Source organism: Lissotriton vulgaris, chromosome 6 (assembly GCF_964263255.1).
Source record: "Lissotriton vulgaris chromosome 6, aLisVul1.2, whole genome shotgun sequence".
NCBI lineage: Eukaryota > Metazoa > Chordata > Amphibia > Caudata > Salamandridae > Lissotriton > Lissotriton vulgaris.
The window spans coordinates 724,843,249-724,869,955 of NC_141694.1; positions in this window are offsets into that span (position 1 = coordinate 724,843,249).

Here is a 26,707-nt window from a genome sequence, read left to right on the forward strand (position 1 = left end):
CTGCGTATCATGGAAATATTGATTTGGTGATTTAGATCCTGTAAAAGCTTGTGATCGTGTGGCTTGGGCATTATTGTGGTCTGTAATGCATAAAATGGGGTTTGGCCCTTTGTTTCTGCTTGCTCTGCAAACTATGTATAAGCGACCAAGGGCCAAGATCTGTGCGATGGGGCAGGAATCTGCTTTTGTTTGTATCACACGGGGTACACGGCAAGGATGCCCTTGCTCACCGCTTTTGTTCGTAATCTATATTGAGCCACTGCTGCGAATGCTTGAGACTACCCAGGGTATACAATCAATGATAGTGGCTGACCATTCTATACAGGTTCTAGCTTATCCCGATGATATTGCGGTTGTAACATCCGATCCAGAACAAGCACTAAGTGAAATCGAGCATTTAACAAAAGAATTTGTGAAATGCTCGGGCTATAAATTAAACATCTCAAAAACCCAGGTCGTCTGTACTGCTGGGCTGTGCTCTAATGAATTGCAAATGTCTCATGAGGCCAGATACCTGGGGATTAAAATTAGGATGTCACTTCAGGAGATTGTAGCGGTGAATTGGGCAGATATATTAGGATCAGTTAAGCAGCAGTTGGAAAGGGTGGAATGCCTTCCTTTATCGATGGTGGGGCGACGCAATGTTTTGAAGATGTGTATACTACCTAGGGTGCTTTATTATTTTCGGACGGTACCCTTGGAATTGACACGCCCACAATTAATGCAGCTACAATCTATAACTGATCGGTTTATCTGGGGCTGGAAGACCGCCCGTCGGGCTTCAAAATACATGACATTACCACTCTCAAGAGGTGGATGGGGGGTTCCGAATTTTACTTTTTACTATTTAGCTTGTCGTCTTCAAAATATGAGAATTCTGGTGACTGGGGGAGAGACACAGGTGTTTAAAAGTCCAAATTTATATCAATTTCGACAAGTGTTGCTTAGATTTCCTGAACCAAGCTACTATAAAAGAACTATATTTAAGACTGTGTTAGCCCCATTTAAGGGATGGAGACGGATACGCAATATCATTATTTTAAACCACATTATTATTATACACCATGCGACTCTGCTGAATTATTTCCTTTAATATTTTGGGATACTAAGATGAGGTCTTGGGCCGACAAAGGTATCCATTGTTTAGGGGATATGTTCAATGCCGGTATTATGGTTACTTTTGCCGAGTTGATAGATAAATATGCAATCCCTCAGAATGAGTTTTTTTAAAATATTTACAGCTACGAGATTTTATTTTTAAGCACCGCAGTATTATGTCTATTGTTACTAATGATCTTCTTGAAGTCTTGAATAAACGAGCTAAGATTGGAACCTTATACGATAGCTTTCTGAGTATGCAGAATGATGATGTCGATGGCCAAGATGTAAAATGGAGTTTAAGACTTGGCACTTCTGGCCAGTTTATTCAAGACTCTATTGAAATGGCTTCCAAAGTTACTTTAACTACTAATTTACGGGCTCAACATTATAAAACTCTGTTTAATCTATACCATACATAACATGATGAAATGGGGGGATATGCATAATGCATAATGCTCAATACTTTAGGTGTCAATCCGCTATGGCTGACATTGTACATATATTCTTTGATTCTAATGTACTGGAACCCTTTCTTTTATCTAATGCACAATTTCATTCTAATTTTATATATACCAATGTGGTGATATCTAGAGAGTTGATGCTTTTTGGGCTATGTAAAGATAGGGATTTCTCGTTATTATATTACCCACACAGGTTCCTTCTCTTCATGGCTATGTCAGTCGCTCAATCAGGTATCGCTTCTATATGGTTGAAGCCTGAGGCGCCTTCATATGAAATGTGGCGCGCTAAGTTCTATAATGTATTCCATCTAGAATTTAATCTTTACCGGCTAAAGTCAGTGAAGTAAAAGCAACTAGGGATTCAGATTTGGCAGCCCATGATACATCATATGGAAAGTGAATGTCCTGATTAGTGTTCTCGTCTCTGTTTAGTTAGATTGATTTTATGCACTATTGTTTAACCACCTTGTTTTTTGCAATGTTTGGATTTCCCTTTTTCCCTTTTTTTCTTTTTTTTCGCTGTTCCTTGCAACATACTGCTTAATAAGTTGGTTTTTTGTATATGCTATATTTTTTGTCATAAACTGAACAATAAAGAAAAAAAAAAGAGCAGACCTCTTGTTAAGTGTTTTCTGATTTTCCACCATGGCAGGGCCTTTTTTACCTGAGGAGAGATGGTCACCCGATCTTCGAAGGATCCTTGTGCTTGAATCCATTGTTTGTCCAGAAGCTCTTATGTGCAGTCTGCAATTGGGAAGTAAGGGGATACAAGAAGACATCATCCCCAATAATGACTTGTAGATTCTCACCGAAGTGAACTTTCTTGTTTGTAGATGAGAAGCCAAGTTTATTATTTTCTGCAACGTACCTCTGAGGGATAAGCTTTCGCTTCCCTTGTGCGGAGCATGGCTCCCAGAAATTGAAGAGATTGAGATGGGATGAGACATTACTTTTCTAGATTGACTCAGACCTAGACGACTGAAGATATCTATGCAACATTTTATAGAGATCTGGGTTTCCTGAAACAAAAGGTCTTTTATGAGCCAATCGTCCAGGTACGGGACCACTTGGTGACCTTGAAGCCGTAAATGAGCTGCCACTGGCGCCATACACTTAGTAAAAACCCTTGGGGCCGACTTTAGACCGAATGGTAAGACTTTGAATTGGTAGTGGCGCCCCGACACCTTGAAGCGTAGAAACCTTCTGTGATTCATATGGATCGGAATGTGAAAATAAGCATCTAAGAGGTCCAGGGATGCCATGTAGTCTCCTCTGCAAAGAAGAAGTAGAATTTCTTGCAGGGATAACATACAAAAAGATATCTTTTTGATTAATTTGTTCAAACTTCTCAGGTCCATTACCTGTCTCCATTTCCCCGTAAGCTTTTTCTTTATTAGAAAGAATAAATGCGAATAAAAGCCTGTCCCTAGTTGAAGCCTTGGCACTTCCTCTATTGCCTCTTTTTGCAAGAGAGATAGAACTTCCACTTTGAGTGCGGACAGGTGCCTCTGTTTTCTGAGAACCGGAGGTTGATTTGGAGGCTTCTGTATAAATTCTAGGGTATGGCCCTGTTGAATTATGTCCAGTACCCATCTGTCTGTTGTTACCTCACTCCCCTACCCATAGTCCCCTTCTTTCACTCATTCTTTGACTCCCCTTCTCTCACTCACCATACTCCCCTTTCCTCACTCCTTCACTGAGTCCCTTCCTCCACCTTCACTCACTCATTTCAGTCATTCATTTATACACTACACATTAATTCAAATAAAGTATGACACAGTATATAAGAAATATAGCTCTGCTTGGAGAAGTGAAGTTAGTTCTTACAAGAACTGATTTTCTTGTAATTTTTTTGTTTTAAATTTTATTTTGTGTTTTTTGAACAATTTTATATATTTTTGGGATTTTTTGAAGAAAAAAAATAAACAGGTAGCCAAAAACTGCTCAACAGGAACAAACAAAAGAAAAGAAAAAAATTAGTGATGGGAGCATCTATGTTGCCTCTGCTTTTGGACAATCAAATCGATGCTTTGTTCCCCATAGCACAATAGTTCATTGCAATATTTACAATGTATCTTCAGGTCTCCAAATTCTGGCGGTATGTCTGGGCCAGCTGATGATGGTGTTGCGCCTGGTCCAGGTGAAGAGGTGCTGGAGACAGCAGCTGCAGGGTTGTCCCTCATATGTTGGGTAGATGCTCGTGCATAATTATTAGGATGACGTTTTTGCACGTGCCGAGTCATGCTCGCTATTCCAAAGGAATAATGTTTGCTTGCATCACCTCTAGAAAGGGTGGTATCACATATTTTGCAAGTTATCTTAGAGGCATTAACCTTCTTCTGCCCCTCTGGATATGTGAAAAACTTCCAAATGAAAGATTCCTTGGTTTTCTTTGGAGGTGGCTGTTCAGTAACAAACTCCACATCTGAATCAGCGGAAGAGTGCTGTGGCTGCTGCTGTTCTGCCATTTTCAGAAGGTGAAAAGCACAAACAATTCCTTGTAGATGTTTCTCCCTAGAAAGTGAAACAGCTTGTGAGGGAAGTGGGTGGGGTGTTTGAACATTTGGAAAAGAAACTACTATGAACCAATCAAAAGTGTTGTTTTCAAGTCACATGACTTTACGCACGCACAGAGCAAAGACGGAGCTCGCACGTAGCGCGACCGGGGCGCACACGAGTCGTGTATGAATGACGTTTTACCCGATTTTCGTAAATGCTTTTAAAGCTAATATACGGTACTTAAAATTCAAAAATACTATTTTATAGTTATGTCACAGAATGTCTTGGGTTATTATGTACATTACATTTGCAAAAATGACTTTTTGGAATGAACCATTTTTTGCGGAGTGCATGCAGCGTGCGCGTATGCGTGCGAGCACCGTTCGCGCACCTTTAAAAAACACCCAAAAAAGGCTAGAATTATTAAAAAAATCAAAAATTAGTAAATAATAATACATAAATCAAATTTAAATATTGTAAAAAATATAGAACATTTGTATAATAACAAATAAATATAATAATTGATACATTTTAAAATTTGCATTTAAAAAAACCTTTGAAATTCACTTAAAAAACAGAGGTTTCACACTCGTTATAGATAGGAATTAGCATTTAAAAAACCTTTGAAATTCGCCGAAAAAACCATAGGTTTCACACCTGTTATAGTTAGCTGGACATTTTACTCTTACAAAACCATTGAAATTCCCCTGTTATAGTTAGTTGTACTCACAATAACTCGCGCGCCCGCAATCCACTGCTGATGATGTCACATATTACATCATTCATGACACGGTCAGTGACATCACTGATGACATCTCAAATGACATCACTGATAACATCACTGATGTCATCATCCAGTGAATGTGGTTTGCTTTGATATTTAAATATGTATTATAAATACACTACTTTGCATTGAAGAATGAGTGGATATATAAATATAAATGTGTGAATGGTGGATTTAGTAACAGTGTCATTGATTGTTTCCTTTACTAATTTGTAGAGTCTCACTATATATAATGTGTAGTTACTAAACTTTGTGAAAGTCTATTGCTTTGTCTTAATTGCTATGTTAAAGACTATATTTGTTATTGGTTTCTTAAATTAGTATTTTTATGGGTAAATGAATGTCTATGGGGTTTGGTGGGGGGTGTGTGATTGCCCAAAAATGTGTAAATAGTTCATTCAGTAAGTATATGAGGTTAAGACTACATGCTATAACAGTTTTTTCAGTGATTGTATATGTTTATGGGTGTGGTGGTGCTGAACTATTTCTCTCAATGGTACATCTCCATTAAACTTGAAAAAAGGCTATGTATGTGACAGTTATAGCTAATTAAGTGTGCTTAAGACTTAGTGATTGTATGAGTCACTATATGGATAACTGTATACTTGTAATAGTGATTTTATAACACACTAAGTGTGAGTTACTATCTATATAAATAGATGAAGTGGTGTTTGTATAATTATGTAGATGAGTAAATGTAAGTATAATCAATTGTTTGCATAAGTCAGAAGGATGTCTTTATAAGTGAATACAATGTGTGCTGGTGTGTAATGTTGAAATAGGCGTATAAGTATATTTGATAGTGTTCTGTTGATTATTCACTGCATATAACACTGAATCTATAGGTAAGTGATTAGATGTGTGTATAGTTCTATGAATAACTGAGTGGGTGTTTAGAAATTTCTATTGGTGTGTCAATGGTTCCAAATATGGCACTTTCTATTTTACAGTGAGTGATGAAAGATTATACTAGTGTGTGATGAGGTGTATTTAATTGTCACATGGATGATGTCATCAGTGATGTAATTTGAGATGTCATCAGTGATGTCACTGACCATGTCATGAATGATGTAATATGTGACATCATCAGCAGTGGAATGCGGGTGCGCGAGGTATAGTGAGTACAACTAACTATAACGGGGGAATTTCAATGGTTTTGTATGAGTAAAATGTCTAGCTAACTATAACTGGTGTGAGACCTATGTTTTTTTTCAGTGAATATATATATGTATGTATATATATATATATATATTACCTACTGGCGGTCGCCAGTAGGTAGTTATAGTTAGGATTTTTTTCAATGTTAAATCTCAAAATTCTATTTGGAATAACTCCGGCGCCGGTTGACGAATCTGACTGAAAATTTCCTCAAAATGGCCTCGCGGCGTTCCGGTCCTTCCTTGAAAGTTTGGGGGGATTCGTCAAGCGGGGGCCGAGATAAAAGGGGGGGTCCCAAAACGCGTTTTCCCCATGTTAATTTCCATAGGGCAGTCGATTTCACTTTTAGCCCGAACGGCTGAATGGATTTCCACCAAACTTGGCAAAATTGTATGGACTGGTAGCCCGATGTGCCTTTGCTATGTCTCAAGATATGTGCTCCAGTGGATTTTGAGTAATTTAGGTTCAAAAAAATATATATATCTATAGGCGCGCTCCGGTGCGCGCACCGGGGAGCGCACCAGGCACGACACGCGACTTGCGCGCGGAAAGCTGATTGGCTCACGGGTGTCGGTAAACATTCGAAACAGTCCGGAGCGGCCGCCATCTTGTGTCTCGGTAGGATCGAGACACAAGAGGTGACATAAAAAAAAGGGAGAAATTACTATAAGGGGGCAGGGTAGACCCCCTCCTGACCCCCTAGGTTTGATGTGGGGGCTAAAATAGGGTCCAGTGGGGCATTTTAAAAAAATATTTTTTTTCGATTTGCGCGGGGGGTGAGCCCGGTACGCGCACAGGGAAGCGCACCGGGGAGCGAAGCACAGGGAAAATCCAGGGCCTTATTTATGAAGGCCTTGCAACAGTTTTGCGCCGCCTGTGCGTCACTTTTTGTGACGCACCAGCGGTGTAAATAAATGCGCCTCGTTGCGCTATATTTAAAAAGTGACGCATCTAGGTAGATGGGTCACTTTTTAAAACCCTGCGCCACATTATACCTGCGTCAGGTATAATGTATGCAGAGGGGGCGTTCCCCCGCAAAAAGCTTTGTAATAGTGACGCAGTGAAATCTAAGAGATTTCACTGCGTCACTTTTAGGATGCTGTTGCGTCAAAATCTAGCGCCTGCCTCACAGCAGGCGTAAGACTGATGCAAGACCTTTCACATGGGGCTTTCCCCATGTGAAAGGACACATTACTGGAGTTGCGTCACTTTTGTGATGCACTCCAGCAATGCGTCACTTTTGTGTTTACAGATACGTCAGAAATACTGACGTATCTGTAACTCCTTGCGACATGATTCATCATACATTAAATATGACACATCTGGAATGTCGTAAGGAGTGCGCACAGAAAAGTGATGCATCGCTGTTTTCACGCAGCGATGCGTCACTTTTCAGAAATGTTTATTCACTGTGTCACCTCTACGACCCTTTCTTGCCTCAATACATCCCTTTTGCATACATTACACCTGACGTAGGAATAATGTGGCGCAGGGGCTTACAAAGTGATGCAACTACCTAGATGTGTCACTTTGTAAATATGACTGAATAAGGTGCATTTTTTACAGCACTGGTGCATCACAAAAAGTAACGCATCGGTGGCGTTAAAGTGACGCATGGCCTCATAAATGAGTCCTTCAGTCTTCTACTCATGCGTCATATTAAATTTATGACGTATTATGTTGGAAGTTCTTTTAGATACGTTAGTATTTCAGACGTATCTGTAAGCGCAAAAGTGAAGCATTGCTGGAGTGTGTCACAAAAATGAAGCAACCCCAGCAATGTATCCTTTCACATGGGGCCAAGCCCCATGTGAAAGGGCCTGCACACCTGCTGTGAAACAGGCGTAAGATTTGGACGCAACAGCGTCATAAAAGTGACGCAGTGATATCTCATAGATTTCACTGCGTCATCTCTACGACCCTTTCTTGCGTCAATACGTCCCTTTTGCATACATTACACCTGACGTAGGAATAATGTGGCGCAGGGGCTTACAAAGTGACGCATATACCTACATGCGCCACTTTGTAAATATGAATAAATAAGGTGCATTTTTTACTGGACTGATGCGTCACAAAAAGTGATGCTCTGGTGGTGTTAAGGTGACGCATGGCTTCATAAATGAGGCCTTCAGCCTTCAACTCCAGCAATGTATCTTTTCTTACCCTTCCACACCCCCGTTCCTTTTCAACATTTTCTTTGAATATCAACATTCCCTATATTCACTCTTCTTCTCCTTACTTTCCTTCCCAACATTCACCTTCTTTCAGTCCCCCTACTTCACTTCCTTTCTCCTCTCATACCTTTCTGTTCTTTCGTACTCATTCTTCTTTCCATTATCAATGCACTCCATTTCACTTACTCTTTTTCATTTTTTAAAGAATATAGCTCTTTGATGAGAATTGGAGAGAGTTCTGAAAAGAACTTTTTGTTTTCTTCTTTTTTCAAAACAGGAACAAAAACAGGGAATGGAAACTGCTCAACAGGAGCAAAAAGAACAAAAAAAATTAGGGGTGGAAAGGGCAGCGATTGTTTTCCAATGCTCGAACCATGAGCTGTACACTTTGTTCCCCATAGGTAAGGAGTTGATTGCAGTATCTGCATCTGAGGACACCATGGTTAAAAGCAGGTTGAATATTTGGCACGAGCTCCTGCGATTGCCCTCTCCCAGAAGTAGTTGCTCCTCCGGTGGATGTAGAGGCCCCATCACTGGGAACCTCTTGTGCCAGAGCCCTGACACTTTCCCGGGCAAAATTCTGGGGGTGCTTCCTCTCCACATGCCGGATCATCGTGAAGTTTCCAAATGAGTATTTTTTTAAGGGGTTACCCCGTGACAGGACTTCTTTGCAGATCCTGCACTCCACTTTTGGAGCATTCACCTTTTTTTGGTTAGGTGGTATTTTAAAAAATTTCCAAATAAAATGTTCCTTCACCTTTCGTTGAGGAGGCTCTTCATTGATAAATTCAGGTTCTTCATCACTGCTGGATTCTCTGGCAGCCATGGTAAAACCAAGAAATATCCAGGAGCAAATAAACAAAGAAGAAGTGAAGGAAATGGGTGGGGATTTCATTCTTTGTAAAAAAAACTGTTAGCAACCAATAAAAAGTGTTATTTTAAGGTCACATGACTTGACGCGCTGACGCTGCGCGCACCGGAGCGCTTCCGGGGCGCATACGCGGCGCGAACGTAGGCGCTTCCGGGGGCGCAGACGCGGCGTGAACGTAGGCGCTTCCGGGGGCGCAGACGCGGCGCGAACGTAGGCGCTTCCGGGGCGCATACGCGGCGCGAACGTAGGCGCTTCCGGGGCGCATACGCGGCGCGAACGTAGGCGCTTCCGGGGCGCATACGCGGCGCGAATGTAGGCGCTTCCGGGGCGCACACGCGGCGCGAACGTAGGCGCTTCCGGGGGCGCTTACGTTGCGCGCCGAAGTGACGTCATCATAGTTTTACGGAAATGCATAATCATTTTCCTTATTAAAAAAAACTGCTTTTATTTGTATGGTACGAAATGTTTTGCGTTATTATTAACTTTTCATTTATATTCTTTTCACGAACGAAAGTAGCGCTCTGGGTGCGCTTTACGGAGAGCTTACCGGTGAGCTTACCGGTGAGCTTACCGGAGAGCTTACCGGAGAGCTTACCGGAGCGCGCACCCAGAGCGCCCCAGGAAAAAATTATATTAAAAAAAACTCAAAAATTAATACTTACACAAAACAGTAAATTGTAAAAAAAAAAAACATAGGTTAGAAACTCGATATAGAAAGGAATTAGCATTTAAAAAACCTATGAAATTCACTGGAAAAAACCATAGGTTTCACACCAGTTATAGTTAGGAATTAGCATTTAAAAAACCTATTAAATTCACTGAAAAAACCATAGGTTTCACACCAGTTATAGTTAGCTGGAAATTTTATTGACTTAAAACCATTGAAATTCCCACGTTATAGTTAGTTGAACTCACTATAACTTGCGCGCCTGCAATGCACTGCTGATGACGTCACATATTACATCACTCATGATATGATCAGTGGCATCACTCATGACATCACTGATGACACCATCCTTGTGACAGAGTGGGAGACCTCCTTTCAGTGCAATGTAAGCCTTGAAACACATATTCAAGAATAGTATTTAACATTTTCAAAAAAGTGGAGATACCCATACCAGTTACAACAAACAATTCAGTAATTCCACCATCTATATACACATCCACTCATTCACAAACAGTTCTATATAGTCACTCATACATATACTCACTTATTATATGTAGTGATACACCTATACATCCTGTTACACTTCGACAGTCATCCAAAAGTTACTCACACACATATTCACACATGAAAAAAAAACTAATGAACATTCATTTATTTGCATATACAGCAATACACACACTACCACTTTACTTCTAAGAATACTTACACATACTTACTCTCTTAAACAATCACTTATAGAAACAAATACTTATTTAAACAGGAACTCTTATAATCTCTCACTCTCACATATACTCACTTTTATAAATCAATAATCACATATACTAGATTAAAACATATGTCGTTACTGAAAAAGACAATAGTGAGACAGTCGTTTACTCACTAACATACACATATACACACTCATACATCCATACAGTCCTGTACATATGCTGTCTTCAAAACACATACAAACAGTGAGTCAGTCACCAACCCATACAGCCAGTTATACACAAAGTGAAACACTGATACATACATTTCAATATATAAAAGTTACTTGCTAATATATGTATTCACTAAGATACACTTAATAAGGCAGTTAACCAATCAATTCTTTTAAAAACAAACATCCATTTACACACTTATTTAACCATTTATTCTTCCATCGTACTTTACAAATACATATAAAAAAAAAATATTTTTCAGAAAGACACACATTCACTGGATGGTGTCATCAGTGATGTCATGAGTGATGTCACTGACCATGTCATGAGTGATGTAATATGTGACGTCATCAGCAGTGCATTGCAGGCGCGCAACTTATAGTGAGTCCAACTAACTATAACGTGGGAATTTCAATGGTTTTCAATAAAATTTCCAGCTAACTATAACTGGTGCGAAACCTGTGGTTTTTCAGTGAATATATATATATATATATATATATATATATATATATATATATTACCTACTAGCGGTCGCCAGTAGGTAGTTATAGTTAGGATTGGCTATCATAGGAAATCCGCAACATTCTATTGGGAATAACTCTGGCGCTGGTTGAGGAATTTGTGTGTAATTTTCAAAAATTTTGGCCAGCCCCGCTGCGCTCCTTCCCTGAAAGTTTCGGGGGGATTCGTGAAGTGGGGGCTGAGAAAAAAGGGGGTCCCAAAATGTGTTTTCCCCATGTTAATTTCCATAGGACGGTCTGACAAGTCTACAGCCCGAACCGCTGAACGGAATGACGCCAAACTTGGCAAAATTGTAGGGACTGGTACGCAGATGTCCTTTGCTATGTTTGGTGAAAATTGCTTCAGTGGTTTTTACGAAAATTAACTTAAAAAACACATATATATCTATAGGCGCTCTCCAAACGCTCACAGGTGCGCGTACCGGGGAGCGCACCCAGCGCGCTACGGGAGTGCGTGAGCGGAAAGCTGATTGGCTGTCGGGTGTCTGTCAACATTCTAAACCATCCGGAGAGTCCGCCATCTTGTGTCTCGGTAGAATCGAGACACAAGAGGTGAAAAAGAAAGGGGGAAATAATTAAAAGGGGGCAGAGTAGACACCCCCTGACCCCCTAGGTTTTCTGAGGGGGGCCTAGAAGGGCCTTGAAGGGCAAAAAAACTTAAAACAAAATTCGCGGGGTAAGCGCTGGCGGCGCTCGCCGGTACGCTCTCCGGTACGCGCACCATGGGGAAAAACTGTAAAAAATAGAGTAAAAAAATTAAGTAGAGTGTTTAGAGGAAAGTGATGCATTGCTGGAGTGTGTCACAAAAATGATGCAACTCCAGCAATGCATCCTTTCACATGGGGCTAGTCCCATGTGAAAGGGCCTGCGTCAGTCTTACGCCTGCTGTGAGGCAGGCGCAAGATTTTGACGCAACGATGTCCTAAAAGTGACGCAGTGAAATCTCATAGATTTCACTGCGTCACTTCTACGACCCTTTCTTGCGTCAATACGCCCCCTTTGCATACATTACACCTGGCGCAGGTATAATGTGGCGCAGGGGTTTACAAAGTGACGCATCTACCTAGATGCTTCACTTTGTAAATATGACTCAACAAGGTGCATTTTTTACACCACTGGTGCGTCACAAAAAGTGACGCACCGGTGGCGTAAAAGTGACACATGGCCTCATAAATGAGGCCTTCAGTCTTCTACTCATGCGTCATATTTAATGTATGACGCATTATGTCGCAAGGAGTTACAGATACGTCAGTATTTCTGACGTATCTGTAAGCGCAAAAGTGATGCATTGCTGGAGTGTGTCACAAAAGTGACGCACTCCAGCAATGCATCCTTTCACATGGGGCCAGCCCCATGTGAAAGGGCCTGCATCAGTCTTACGCCTGCTGTGAGGCAAGCGCAAGATTTTGACGCAACAGTGTCGTAAAAGTGACGCAGTGAAATCTCATAGATTTCACTGCGTCACTTCTACGACCCTTTTTTGTGTCAATACGCCCCCTTTGCATATATTACACCTGGCGCAGGTATAATGTGGCGCAGGGGTTTACAAAGTGATGCATTTACCTAGATGCGTCACTATGTAAATATGACTCAACAAGGTGCTTTTTTTACACCACTGGTGCATCACAAAAAGTGACGCATGGCCTCATAAAGGAGGCCTTCAGTCTTCTACTCATGCGTCATATTTAATGTATGACGCATTATGTCGCAAGGAGTTACAGATACGTCAGTATTTCTGACGTATCTGTAAGCGCAAAAGTGATGCATTGCTGGAGTGTGTCACAAAAGTGACGCAACTCCAGCAATGCATCCTTTCACATGGGGCCCGCCCCATGTGAAAGGGCTTGCGTCAGTCTTACGCCTGCTGTGAGGCAGGTGCAAGATTTTGACGCAACAGTGTCGTAAAAGTGACGCAGTCAAATCTCATAGATTTCACTGCATCACTTCTATGACCCTTTCTTGCGTCAATACGCCCCCTTTGCATACGTTACACCTGGCGCAGGTATAATGTGGCGCAGGGGTTTACAAAGTGACGCATCTACCTAGATGCGTCACTTTGTAAATATGACTCAACAAGGTTCATTTTTTACACCACTGATGCGTCACAAAAAGTGACGCACCGGCGGCATAAAAGTGACGCATGGCCTCATAAATGAGGCCTTCAGTCTTCTACTCATGCGTCATATTTAATGTATGACGCATTATGTTGCAAGGAGTTACAGATACGTTAGTATTTCTGACGTATCTGTAAGCGCAAAAGTGATGCATTGCTGGAGTGTGTCACAAAAGTGACGCAACTCCAGCAATGCATCCTTTCATATGGGGCCAGCCCCATGTGAAAGGGCCTGCGTCAGTCTTACGCCTGCTGTGAGGCAGGCGCAAGATTTTGACGCAACGGTGTCGTAAAAGTGACGCAGTGAATCTCATAGATTTCACTGCGTCACTTCTACGACCTTTCTTGCGTCAATATGCCCCCTTTGCATACATTATACCTGGCGCAGGTATAATGTGGCTCAGGGGTTTACAAAGTGACACATCTACCTAGATGAGTCACTTTGTAAATATGACTCAACAAGGTGCATTTTTTACACCACTGGTGCATCACAAAAAGTGACACACCGGCGGCGTAAAAGTGACGCATGGCCTCATAAATGAGGCCTTCAGTCTTCTACTCTTACTTTTTCTTTCACTTTCTCTGTTTCTTCACTGCCTTACTCACCTTGTCTCACACTCAATTGTCTTTATCCAGTCTGTATCTCCACTCTTTCCTAAATATCACTGCTCTTTTCTTACCCTTCTACACCACCGTTCTTTTACTACATTTTCATCACTTATCCACATTCCCCATGTTCACTCTCCTTCTCCTCACTCTCGTTCCCCACACTCAACTTCTTTTAGTCCCCCTACTTCACTTCCCTTCCCCTCTCGCCCCTTTCTTTGATTTCTCACTCATTTTCCTCTCTTCTCTCACTGCACTCCACTTCAGTTACTATTTTTCATTTGTTTAAGAATACAGCTCTTTGATGAGAATTGGAGGTAGTTCTGAAAAGAACTTTTTTTTTCTTCTTTTTTTCATTTTTTTTCAACAAAAACAGGGAATGGGAAACTGCTCAACAGGAGCAAAAAAAATAATCAGAATTAGGAGTGGGGTTGGCAGCGGTGGTTGTCTAATGCTCGAACCATGAGCATAACACTTTGTTCCCCATAACAAAGTAGCTGATCACATTTTCTGCATTTAATTACGGCTTCATTAAAAGCAGGCTGAATATTGGGGATCAGCTCTTCTGGTCGCCCCCTCACCGATGTAGTTGGTCCTCCGGTTGAAGTAGAGGCACCATCCCTGGGAGCCTCTTGTGCCAGATCTCTGACACTCTCCCGGGCATAGTTCTGGGGGTGCCTCCTCTCGACGTGGCGAATCATGGTAGAGTTACCAAATGAATATTTTTTGGTGGGGTCACCCCGTGAGAGGACAGTATGACATATTCGGCACTCCACCTTTGGAGCATTTACTTTTTTTTATCATCTGGAATGGAAAAAACTTCAATATGAAGTGTTCTTTTACCCGGGGCTGAGGAACCTCTTCATCAATAAATCTCTCGGTGTCATCTTCCCTGCTGGATGTTCTGGCAGCCATGGTACTCCAACAATGATCCAAGAGCAAAAAGACAAGTCTTGCAGTCACAAAAGTGAAAGAAGAAGTGAAGGAAATGGGTGGGGATTTCATTCTTTGTAAAACAAACTGTTAGCAACCAATGAAAAGAGTTATTTTAAGGTCACATGACTTGACGCGCTTACGCTACGCGCATTGGAGCACTTCCGGGGACGCTTACGCTGCGCGAACGTAGGCGCTTCCGGGGCGCGCTTGAGTGACGTTTTGATCAAAAATACTGCTTTAATAAGTATGGTACTAAATGTCTTGCATTATTATTTACATTTCATACATTTTTTTTTTACGAACGCAGAAATAGCGCTCTCGGTGCGCTTTCGGGAGAGCTTACCGGTGCGCCCACCCTGAGCGCACCAGGAAAAAATGTAAAATATATATATATATATAGAACAAATAATTAAAAAAAATATATATATATATATAATTGTTGTAAAAAACAGCTAATAAAAAAAAAGAAATCGTAGGTTACAAAGTCGATATACAAAGGAATTAGCTTTTAAAAAAACTATGAAATTCACTGAAAAAACCATAAGATTCATAAACGTTATAGTTAGGAATTAGTTTTGAAAAAACCTTTGAAATTCACAAAAAAAAAATAGGTTTCACAATCGTTATAGTTAGGAATTAGCATTTAAAAAACCTTTGAAATTCCCTGAAATAACCATAGGTTTCACACTCGTTATAGTTAGGAATTAGCATTTAAAAAACCTTTGAAATTCACTGAAAAAACCATAAGTTTCACACCAGTTATAGTTAGCTGAACATTTTACTCATACAAAACCATTGAAATTCCCACGTTATAGTTAGTTGGACTCACTATAACTGGCGTGCCCGCAATCCACTGCTGATGATGTCACATATTACATCATTCATGACATGGTCAGTGACATCACTGATGACATCCTCCAATGTCTGTGCGTTTCTGGAAAGTTAAAATACAATTAAGTTAAAGTTAATAATTTACATATTGAAGAATGAGTGGGTGTATGAGTGTCTGGATGAAGGATTTAGTAGGTGCGTGAATGACTGTATGAGCGAGTGATTAAATGTGTCTTACTGAATGCATTGGTTAGTGACTAAACTGTCTGAATATGTGCATCAGTATGTCTGTTGTTGTGTAAGGCGCTGCATGTGTTGATCAGTAGCTATATGAGTGGCTATATGGGTTATTGATTGGTTGTTCAAGTATTTGTATGTGAGGGTGAGTGTGTGTGGGTGGCTGGGAGGTGTGTAACTCTGCATATATATGTGAGCAGTTGATTCACTTGGTATATGGGTTCAAGAGTGCATGTGGAAAGAGCTGTATGGGGGGTTGACTGTCTGCATGGATGTATTGGTGAGTGAATGGCTATCTCAGTGCTCCATGTCCAAGTAGGTACATATGTAAAACACAGTGCATGTGAGAGTTGCCATATATAAATGACTATACATGAGAGCCTGTGATTGCGTAAGTGACTTTATGGTTCAATGTGTACTTGTATCAGTGATTGTAAAAGAGAGTAAGTATGTGTTAGTATATGTATTGATGAGTGGCCGTATGTATCAAGTCAAGTCAAGTTTAAATTTGTATAGCGCACTACTCACCCAGAGGGTCTCAAGGCGCTTGAGGGAGGGGGGGAGTTTTACTTATCAAATATCCAAGTTTTTAGTTGTTTTCTGGAGTGATTGTATGGGCAAATGAGTGGATGTGTGTGTAGACCTAGAAATCAGTGAGTGCGTATGTAGTTACTGGTATTGGTGTGTCAATAATTTCAGGAATGGTAGTTTGTATTTAACACTGGGTGTATCAAAGGTTAGATTAGAGTGTGAGGAGGTGCATCGTATTATCACATGGATGATGTCATCAGTGATGTCATCAGTGATGTCACTGACCATGTCATGAATGATGTAATATGTGACATTATCAGTTGTGGATTGCGGGCGCGCGAGTTATAGTGAGTCCAACTAACTATAATGTGGAAATTTCAATGGTTTTGTATGAGTAAAATGTTCAGCTAACTATAACTGGTGTTAAACCTATGTTTTTTTTCAGTGAATATATATATATATATATATATATAATGAAATATATAATTTTGACACATACCTTAATGAAATAAATGGCGTAGAACTGTTTGTCTCACTGCTGCATCATTTCGCCATGCTGTGTCTAGACAACAGTGTCTAGTAAAAGTATGGACATTTTTCCATGTTGCTGCCCTGCAAATGTCTGGCAGAGAGACTCCTGCAAATAGGGCCATAGAAGTTGCAATCTTTCTGGTGGAATGCGCATGTACTTTGGATTGTAGACGTTTACCAGCTTTGTCCTGGCACAAGGAGATAGCCGAAGAAATCCATCTAGAAATACTAAATCTGGACAATGCCAAACCTTTTCTTGGTCCAGAAAACGCTACAAAAAGTTGGTTTGATTTCCTGAATGACTTTGTTCTGTCAATGTAGAACTTTAAACAACTTTTGACGTCCAGGGAATGTAGAAATCTTTCCGCAGACGATGAAGGATCCCTAAAATGTAGGTAACACCACAGGCTCATTGAGATGAAATATGGAGGGAACCTTAGGAATGACCTTTGGGTTTGTCCTCAAGATATAACCTTATCCGGTCAAAATTGGAGAAAGGGTTTCGAAATCGGAAGAGCCTGATTTTGCTGCCTCTCCTTGCTGAAGTGAGAGCTAGTAGCAAGGCCGTTTTCCATGAAAGAAATTGTAAATCTGTTTTATGTATTGGTTCAAAAGGTGACTTCATGAGCTGTGCAAGAACCCTATTGAGCTGCCAAGAGACTGTTGGACGTTGGACCGGGGAAAAAACCCTGAAAAGTCCTTTGAGAAATTCTTTTATCACTCTTTGAGACCAGAAAGATGGATGATTAGGATCCTTTCTATACCTTGAGCTAGCTGCTAAATGTACTTTTATAGAAGCATGTGAAAGGTTTGCTTTAGCCAAATGCAACAGATATGGCAGAATTTGTTCTGAAGAGATATTAAAGAGATGAAGACTTTGAGAAACTCACCATTGACAAAAACTCTTCCATTTAGCTGTACAGGTCTTGTTTGTAGAAAACGCTCGGGATTTTGAGAGAATATCTCTGCATTCCTGAGAAATGGTTACAAATTGGAACTCATGCTCATGAGGTTCCATGCCGACAAATTGAACAATTTCAAATTTGGATGAATAATTTGACCTTCGTTCATGGAGATTAGGTTCTGCGAGAATGGGAACTGAATCCTGGGTGTCACTGACAGCTTGAGGAGATCGTAGAACCAAGCCTGTCTCAGCCAGGCTGGAGCTATGAGGATTAAGTGGCACGGTTCTGCTTTCATTTTCCGAATCACTTTCAATATCAGAGGGAATGGAGGGAATGCATACATGAACATCCCTGTCCAGCACATCTGAAGTGCATTGCCCCACGGTCCTTTCTGATGAAATCTGCTTGCGAAGTGTTTCATTTTGAGTTGTGAATGTTCACGAACAGATCCAGCGATGGGGTTCCCCATAGGCAAAAGACTTGGAGAAGTTGACCTTGATCTAATACCCACTCGTGAGAAACACTTGTTGATCTGCTGAGGGTATTAGCTTTTATGTTGTCCACCCCCGGAATGTGCTGAACTTGCAGTGAGATGTTGTGGAGTAGTAACCACCTCCTAATCTCTTGCGCTTGTTGTGAGAGAAGTTTTGACCTTGTTACCCCCTTGTTTTAATAGGTAAAACATGGTAGTTGTACTGTCTGTCCTGACCAGTACTGTGGAACCTTTGATCCTGAGTAGAAATGCCTGTAATACCAAGAACACTGCTTTTAGCTCCAGGGAGGTTAATGTGAAGATGAGCTTCTCTTTCTGACCAATGACCCTGAATTTCGAATTCTTGGAGATGTGCCCACCAGCCTTGCAGAGATGTGTCTGTCATCATTACATAACTGTGACGCTGAGGTTCGAAGAGCAGACCTCTTGTTCTGTGGCCGAGGACGCATCCCTTACAGCATCCTTCTTCCGAACAGTGTCTATATTATCTGCTACAGCATCAGGGCTTTTTTCACTTTGATCGGTGTCTTGCGGAGTAGTGTCTCCTAGTGCTTCGTCATAATTTTGAAGGTCATCCTCCAATTCACCATCAAGATCAGTCCCATCTGACTGCTCGGAAAGGGAATAAAATTCAATATCTTTACTGCTAGCGGGATTACATCTTCACTGCTGGGAGGATTGACCACACCACCCGCATTAACAAAGCTGAGTGCATCCCCTTCCACAGCTTGTGGTGTCTGCGAACACTGTGGTTGCACAAGGGAACCATCGGATACTTCGGCCCCAGTGTTATCTTCATCAATAGTATTAAATTCAGCAGGTCTAACCACTGGGGTCATAACCTTTTTTCCAGTACCAGGCTGGAACATTTGCAGAATCTTGGGGGTGGACAGCTTATCAATCTCTTTACTACTTGGCTCTCTATTACTTGAATTTTGAGATAGCTTTGCGGCGAGAGCAGCTCGAGTGCCAACCTGACTTTCTACTGTGGCTCTGGTTTTCCCACCGGGCGCCATTTTAGGTCCCATAGCCAATGCTACTAAAAAAAAAGACTTTATTGCCTTCTTTTCTTTACTTTGTTTTTTTTATTTTCAACAAAATAAAATGACAGTTTTTATGAAGTATAAGGTTGATTGTAATAATACTTAAAGTCTATAGGCTGTGGAATATCAAAAACGATAGGCACTATAAGGCATCTAGTAGCTATCGCTCTTAGGGAGTTCTTACTTATAGCCAGCTCGAGGGACTTCTTCCAACCAACGGACCGGCCAGCCGAAATGCGAAGCAAAAGAAACTTGTATATCCCGTATATCTTGACTCAAGCTTCGGGCTTGCCACGGAGCGTTCAGGGGTCCGCGGTCGTCGCGCGCTCTCAATCGCACCTTTCCAGCAGTTCTTCGCGGCAGTTTTGAATCCGCGGTCTCTCCCTTGACCGGCACAGAGCGAGGCCAGATCAGCTCCTTACTCCATGCCCTCGCTCCTCATACCTCACTCGCCGCTGCAAATCGCCCCCCGGTTACCACGAGGGTCCCGGAGCAAATTTCAGTCGATAACACCCCCGCAGCGCCTCAGAGAGCCTCAGCTACAGCAAACGCCGGGACAGCCGAGCGGAGCCTCTCACACACACGTCTGACTCACAGACGCCATCTTGCCAGGATATAGCAATTCAGTATAAAATAAATAAAACTGAGAGATACGAGTATGGTGAAGCTACTGGTAGATGTTTAGCTCAAAGACTTCGTGGTCGGCAAACATCTCAATGAATAGAGGCGTTGGAGAATAATCAGGGCTGTCTAGTGGAAACGACGGATGGTATAATGGATGTCTTCCAACATTATTATAAGGAGTTATATACCCAGGATAGTTTATCTAAAGATCAGATTGACCAGTTTTTACCCAGACTTGACTTACCTTTAGTAGGGCTCCTTGTAAGAGAGGAATTAGAGGCCCCAATATCCATGCTGGAATTAGAGACAGCCCTTAACGACCTTTCCCTGGGGAAAGCAGCTGGCCCGGACAGACTTCCTTTAGAGTTCTATCGAATGCTATATCCTATTATCAAGGATGATATGCTGGCTACTTTCATCACCTGCTCAGTCTGGCAGCCCCCCTCTTTCCTGGGACGATGCAAATATTGTGGTGTTTAAAAAGAAAGACAAGCCTCCTAATCTCCCGGGGTCTTATAGACCTATTTCATTAATAAATGCAGACGTCAAGTTATATTCTAAAATACTTGCCAATCGCTTAAGTCTAATTGTCCCATCGTTGGTCTCACATTATCAACATGGGTTTCTTCCTGGTAGGAGCACGGTCAACCACCTGCATAGGGTTATTGCTGTGTTAGACTATGCGTCTGCGTATCATGGAAATATTGATTTGGTGATTTAGATCCTGTAAAAGCTTGTGATCGTGTGGCTTGGGCATTATTGTGGTCTGTAATGCATAAAATGGGGTTTGGCCCTTTGTTTCTGCTTGCTCTGCAAACTATGTATAAGCGACCAAGGGCCAAGATCTGTGCGATGGGGCAGGAATCTGCTTTTGTTTGTATCACACGGGGTACACGGCAAGGATGCCCTTGCTCACCGCTTTTGTTCGTAATCTATATTGAGCCACTGCTGCGAATGCTTGAGACTACCCAGGGTATACAATCAATGATAGTGGCTGACCATTCTATACAGGTTCTAGCTTATCCCGATGATATTGCGGTTGTAACATCCGATCCAGAACAAGCACTAAGTGAAATCGAGCATTTAACAAAAGAATTTGTGAAATGCTCGGGCTATAAATTAAACATCTCAAAAACCCAGGTCGTCTGTACTGCTGGGCTGTGCTCTAATGAATTGCAAATGTCTCATGAGGCCAGATACCTGGGGATTAAAATTAGGATGTCACTTCAGGAGATTGTAGCGGTGAATTGGGCAGATATATTAGGATCAGTTAAGCAGCAGTTGGAAAGGGTGGAATGCCTTCATTTATCGATGGTGGGGCGACGCAATGTTTTGAAGATGTGTATACTACCTAGGGTGCTTTATTATTTTCGGACGGTACCCTTGGAATTGACACGCCCACAATTAATGCAGCTACAATCTATAACTGATCGGTTTATCTGGGGCTGGAAGACCGCCCGTCGGGCTTCAAAATACATGACATTACCACTCTCAAGAGGTGGATGGGGGGTTCCGAATTTTACTTTTTACTATTTAGCTTGTCGTCTTCAAAATATGAGAATTCTGGTGACTGGGGGAGAGACACAGGTGTTTAAAAGTCCAAATTTATATCAATTTCGACAAGTGTTGCTTAGATTTCCTGAACCAAGCTACTATAAAAGAACTATATTTAAGACTGTGTTAGCCCCATTTAAGGGATGGAGACGGATACGCAATATCATTATTTTAAACCACATTATTATTATACACCATGCGACTCTGCTGAATTATTTCCTTTAATATTTTGGGATACTAAGATGAGGTCTTGGGCCGACAAAGGTATCCATTGTTTAGGGGATATGTTCAATGCCGGTATTATGGTTACTTTTGCCGAGTTGATAGATAAATATGCAATCCCTCAGAATGAGTTTTTTTAAAATATTTACAGCTACGAGATTTTATTTTTAAGCACCGCAGTATTATGTCTATTGTTACTAATGATCTTCTTGAAGTCTTGAATAAACGAGCTAAGATTGGAACCTTATACGATAGCTTTCTGAGTATGCAGAATGATGATGTCGATGGCCAAGATGTAAAATGGAGTTTAAGACTTGGCACTTCTGGCCAGTTTATTCAAGACTCTATTGAAATGGCTTCCAAAGTTACTTTAACTACTAATTTACGGGCTCAACATTATAAAACTCTGTTTAATCTATACCATACATAACATGATGAAATGGGGGGATATGCATAATGCATAATGCTCAATACTTTAGGTGTCAATCCGCTATGGCTGACATTGTACATATATTCTTTGATTCTAATGTACTGGAACCCTTTCTTTTATCTAATGCACAATTTCATTCTAATTTTATATATACCAATGTGGTGATATCTAGAGAGTTGATGCTTTTTGGGCTATGTAAAGATAGGGATTTCTCGTTATTATATTACCCACACAGGTTCCTTCTCTTCATGGCTATGTCAGTCGCTCAATCAGGTATCGCTTCTATATGGTTGAAGCCTGAGGCGCCTTCATATGAAATGTGGCGCGCTAAGTTCTATAATGTATTCCATCTAGAATTTAATCTTTACCGGCTAAAGTCAGTGAAGTAAAAGCAACTAGGGATTCAGATTTGGCAGCCCATGATACATCATATGGAAAGTGAATGTCCTGATTAGTGTTCTCGTCTCTGTTTAGTTAGATTGATTTTATGCACTATTGTTTAACCACCTTGTTTTTTGCAATGTTTGGATTTCCCTTTTTCCCTTTTTTTCTTTTTTTTCGCTGTTCCTTGCAACATACTGCTTAATAAGTTGGTTTTTTGTATATGCTATATTTTTTGTCATAAACTGAACAATAAAGAAAAAAAAAAGAGCAGACCTCTTGTTAAGTGTTTTCTGATTTTCCACCATGGCAGGGCCTTTTTTACCTGAGGAGAGATGGTCACCCGATCTTCGAAGGATCCTTGTGCTTGAATCCATTGTTTGTCCAGAAGCTCTTATGTGCAGTCTGCAATTGGGAAGTAAGGGGATACAAGAAGACATCATCCCCAATAATGACTTGTAGATTCTCACCGAAGTGAACTTTCTTGTTTGTAGATGAGAAGCCAAGTTTATTATTTTCTGCAACGTACCTCTGAGGGATAAGCTTTCGCTTCCCTTGTGCGGAGCATGGCTCCCAGAAATTGAAGAGATTGAGATGGGATGAGACATTACTTTTCTAGATTGACTCAGACCTAGACGACTGAAGATATCTATGCAACATTTTATAGAGATCTGGGTTTCCTGAAACAAAAGGTCTTTTATGAGCCAATCGTCCAGGTACGGGACCACTTGGTGACCTTGAAGCCGTAAATGAGCTGCCACTGGCGCCATACACTTAGTAAAAACCCTTGGGGCCGACTTTAGACCGAATGGTAAGACTTTGAATTGGTAGTGGCGCCCCGACACCTTGAAGCGTAGAAACCTTCTGTGATTCATATGGATCGGAATGTGAAAATAAGCATCTAAGAGGTCCAGGGATGCCATGTAGTCTCCTCTGCAAAGAAGAAGTAGAATTTCTTGCAGGGATAACATACGAAAAGATATCTTTTTGATTAATTTGTTCAAACTTCTCAGGTCCATTACCTGTCTCCATTTCCCCGTAAGCTTTTTCTTTATTAGAAAGAATAAATGCGAATAAAAGCCTGTCCCTAGTTGAAGCCTTGGCACTTCCTCTATTGCCTCTTTTTGCAAGAGAGATAGAACTTCCACTTTGAGTGCGGACAGGTGCCTCTGTTTTCTGAGAACCGGAGGTTGATTTGGAGGCTTCTGTATAAATTCTAGGGTATGGCCCTGTTGAATTATGTCCAGTACCCATCTGTCTGTTGTTACCTCACTCCCCTACCCATAGTCCCCTTCTTTCACTCATTCTTTGACTCCCCTTCTCTCACTCACCATACTCCCCTTTCCTCACTCCTTCACTGAGTCCCTTCCTCCACCTTCACTCACTCATTTCAGTCATTCATTTATACACTACACATTAATTCAAATAAAGTATGACACAGTATATAAGAAATATAGCTCTGCTTGGAGAAGTGAAGTTAGTTCTTACAAGAACTGATTTTCTTGTAATTTTTTTGTTTTAAATTTTATTTTGTGTTTTTTGAACAATTTTATATATTTTTGGGATTTTTTGAAGAAAAAAAATAAACAGGTAGCCAAAAACTGCTCAACAGGAACAAACAAAAGAAAAGAAAAAAATTAGTGATGGGAGCATCTATGTTGCCTCTGCTTTTGGACAATCAAATCGATGCTTTGTTCCCCATAGCACAATAGTTCATTGCAATATTTACAATGTATCTTCAGGTCTCCAAATTCTGGCGGTATGTCTGGGCCAGCTGATGATGGTGTTGCGCCTGGTCCAGGTGAAGAGGTGCTGGAGACAGCAGCTGCAGGGTTGTCCCTCATATGTTGGGTAGATGCTCGTGCATAATTATTAGGATGACGTTTTTGCACGTGCCGAGTCATGCTCGCTATTCCAAAGGAATAATGTTTGCTTGCATCACCTCTAGAAAGGGTGGTATCACATATTTTGCAAGTTATCTTAGAGGCATTAACCTTCTTCTGCCCCTCTGGATATGTGAAAAACTTCCAAATGAATATGGCTGAGATACCCGCCACCCCCTCTCAACACAATCCCCAAAGGAGGGAAACCGGAAACAGTTCTTGAAGTTTTTGGAAGTGGGAGGGAGTGACCCTCCCGGCCGTATTTATTAAAACAAAAATTATAAACATTTAAACATTAATGTACAATTTCATACCACATTGCGATGTTTGGCTAACCTTAACAGATTCTCTAATACAGAGGTTCTCCTAGCCGAACTATCATCCTACAAAACATTTACTTGAAATATTGAAATTGTACATCCTAACGTTTAAGGGCCAACGGCAAGGTCGTAACCGGTGTCAAGATCCCTAACCAGACATACCCCCCCCACTTGGAGGGGCGACAGCACTGAGGCGTACTCAAGTGCAACTACTACCAATTTCCCTTGACTTGACGGGGGCACTTATCAACTCGACGCCAGTTAAAGGTCGTTCGAAGACTCGTGTGAGGTATCTAGAAGGTATCGTAGACCTCCCCCCAACCCCACACAACTTACCGCATCTGCCGTCGCAGATGTCACTGGCCCCGGGAAATTCCCCAGGAGGGGGCTGTAACCCCTCCTACACAGGAAGGGGCCTTGACCGCCTTTCCTCTTCTTTCGGCGACCCATCCTTAGAAGGGACCGCCTCCCCGTTGAGGGGCCAAAGGCCACCTCCCCCGAGCGCTCCCATCCGTGTTGGGTGACGCCCACTCATAGGGATCTCCCAATTAGTGCTCACCGATCATGACCTTACCGCCCGACCAAAATAAATACGACAAATGCTAACTAAACGAAACTACATTGGCCACTATGACCGAAAAAACCTGTTTATAAATGGACCTTACATCCGAAGTTCTTTAATCGCAAACTTGTAAAATTAGACCAATCTTTATTACGCATTTCAACATCAACACAACCCTACAATAACCTGTAAATGAAATAGAATAATTGATCAAATTTATTAAAACCACTGGCTGTCCTCAGGGGCTGGTGGGTGGGTCAAAATTGGCTCTTCGTTCCGTCTCGAGCTCACGTGCAGCGAGGAGGTGCAGCTTCAGAGCACAGGAACAAGAGGATGTCTTCTGGTCTTGCGTCCCTTTTTATCCATCTTCAGGGCGGGCGTAAACCCGCCCCTGCCTGCCCCGAGGGCGTGGCCAGCCGCGTCAGTGTCTAGGCCAGCCCACTCTAGGGCGGGAAAAAGCGCGCCCCGGCTACGCCGCTTCGGGCATACCAGCCGAGACGCGCCTCCCGCCCAAAATGGCTTCCCGGGGGGATCGAGGCACTCTGCCATACGTTCGGGGGGACCGAGTGGTCGCCCCTTTCCATATGGCTGAGATACCCGCCACCCCCTCTCAACACAATCCCCAAAGGAGGGAAACCGGAAACAGTTCTTGAAGTTTTTGGAAGTGGGAGGGAGTGACCCTCCCGGCCGTATTTATTAAAACAAAAATTATAAACATTTAAACATTAATGTACAATTTCATACCACATTGCGATGTTTGGCTAACCTTAACAGATTCTCTAATACAGAGGTTCTCCTAGCCGAACTATCATCCTACAAAACATTTACTTGAAATATTGAAATTGTACATCCTAACGTTTAAGGGCCAACGGCAAGGTCGTAACCGGTGTCAAGATCCCTAACCAGACATACCCCCCCCACTTGGAGGGGCGACAGCACTGAGGCGTACTCAAGTGCAACTACTACCAATTTCCCTTGACTTGACGGGGGCACTTATCAACTCGACGCCAGTTAAAGGTCGTTCGAAGACTCGTGTGAGGTATCTAGAAGGTATCGTAGACCTCCCCCCAACCCCACACAACTTACCGCATCTGCCGTCGCAGATGTCACTGGCCCCGGGAAATTCCCCAGGAGGGGGCTGTAACCCCTCCTACACAGGAAGGGGCCTTGACCGCCTTTCCTCTTCTTTCGGCGACCCATCCTTAGAAGGGACCGCCTCCCCGTTGAGGGGCCAAAGGCCACCTCCCCCGAGCGCTCCCATCCGTGTTGGGTGACGCCCACTCATAGGGATCTCCCAATTAGTGCTCACCGATCATGACCTTACCGCCACAGGCCGGATAGTTGACCGG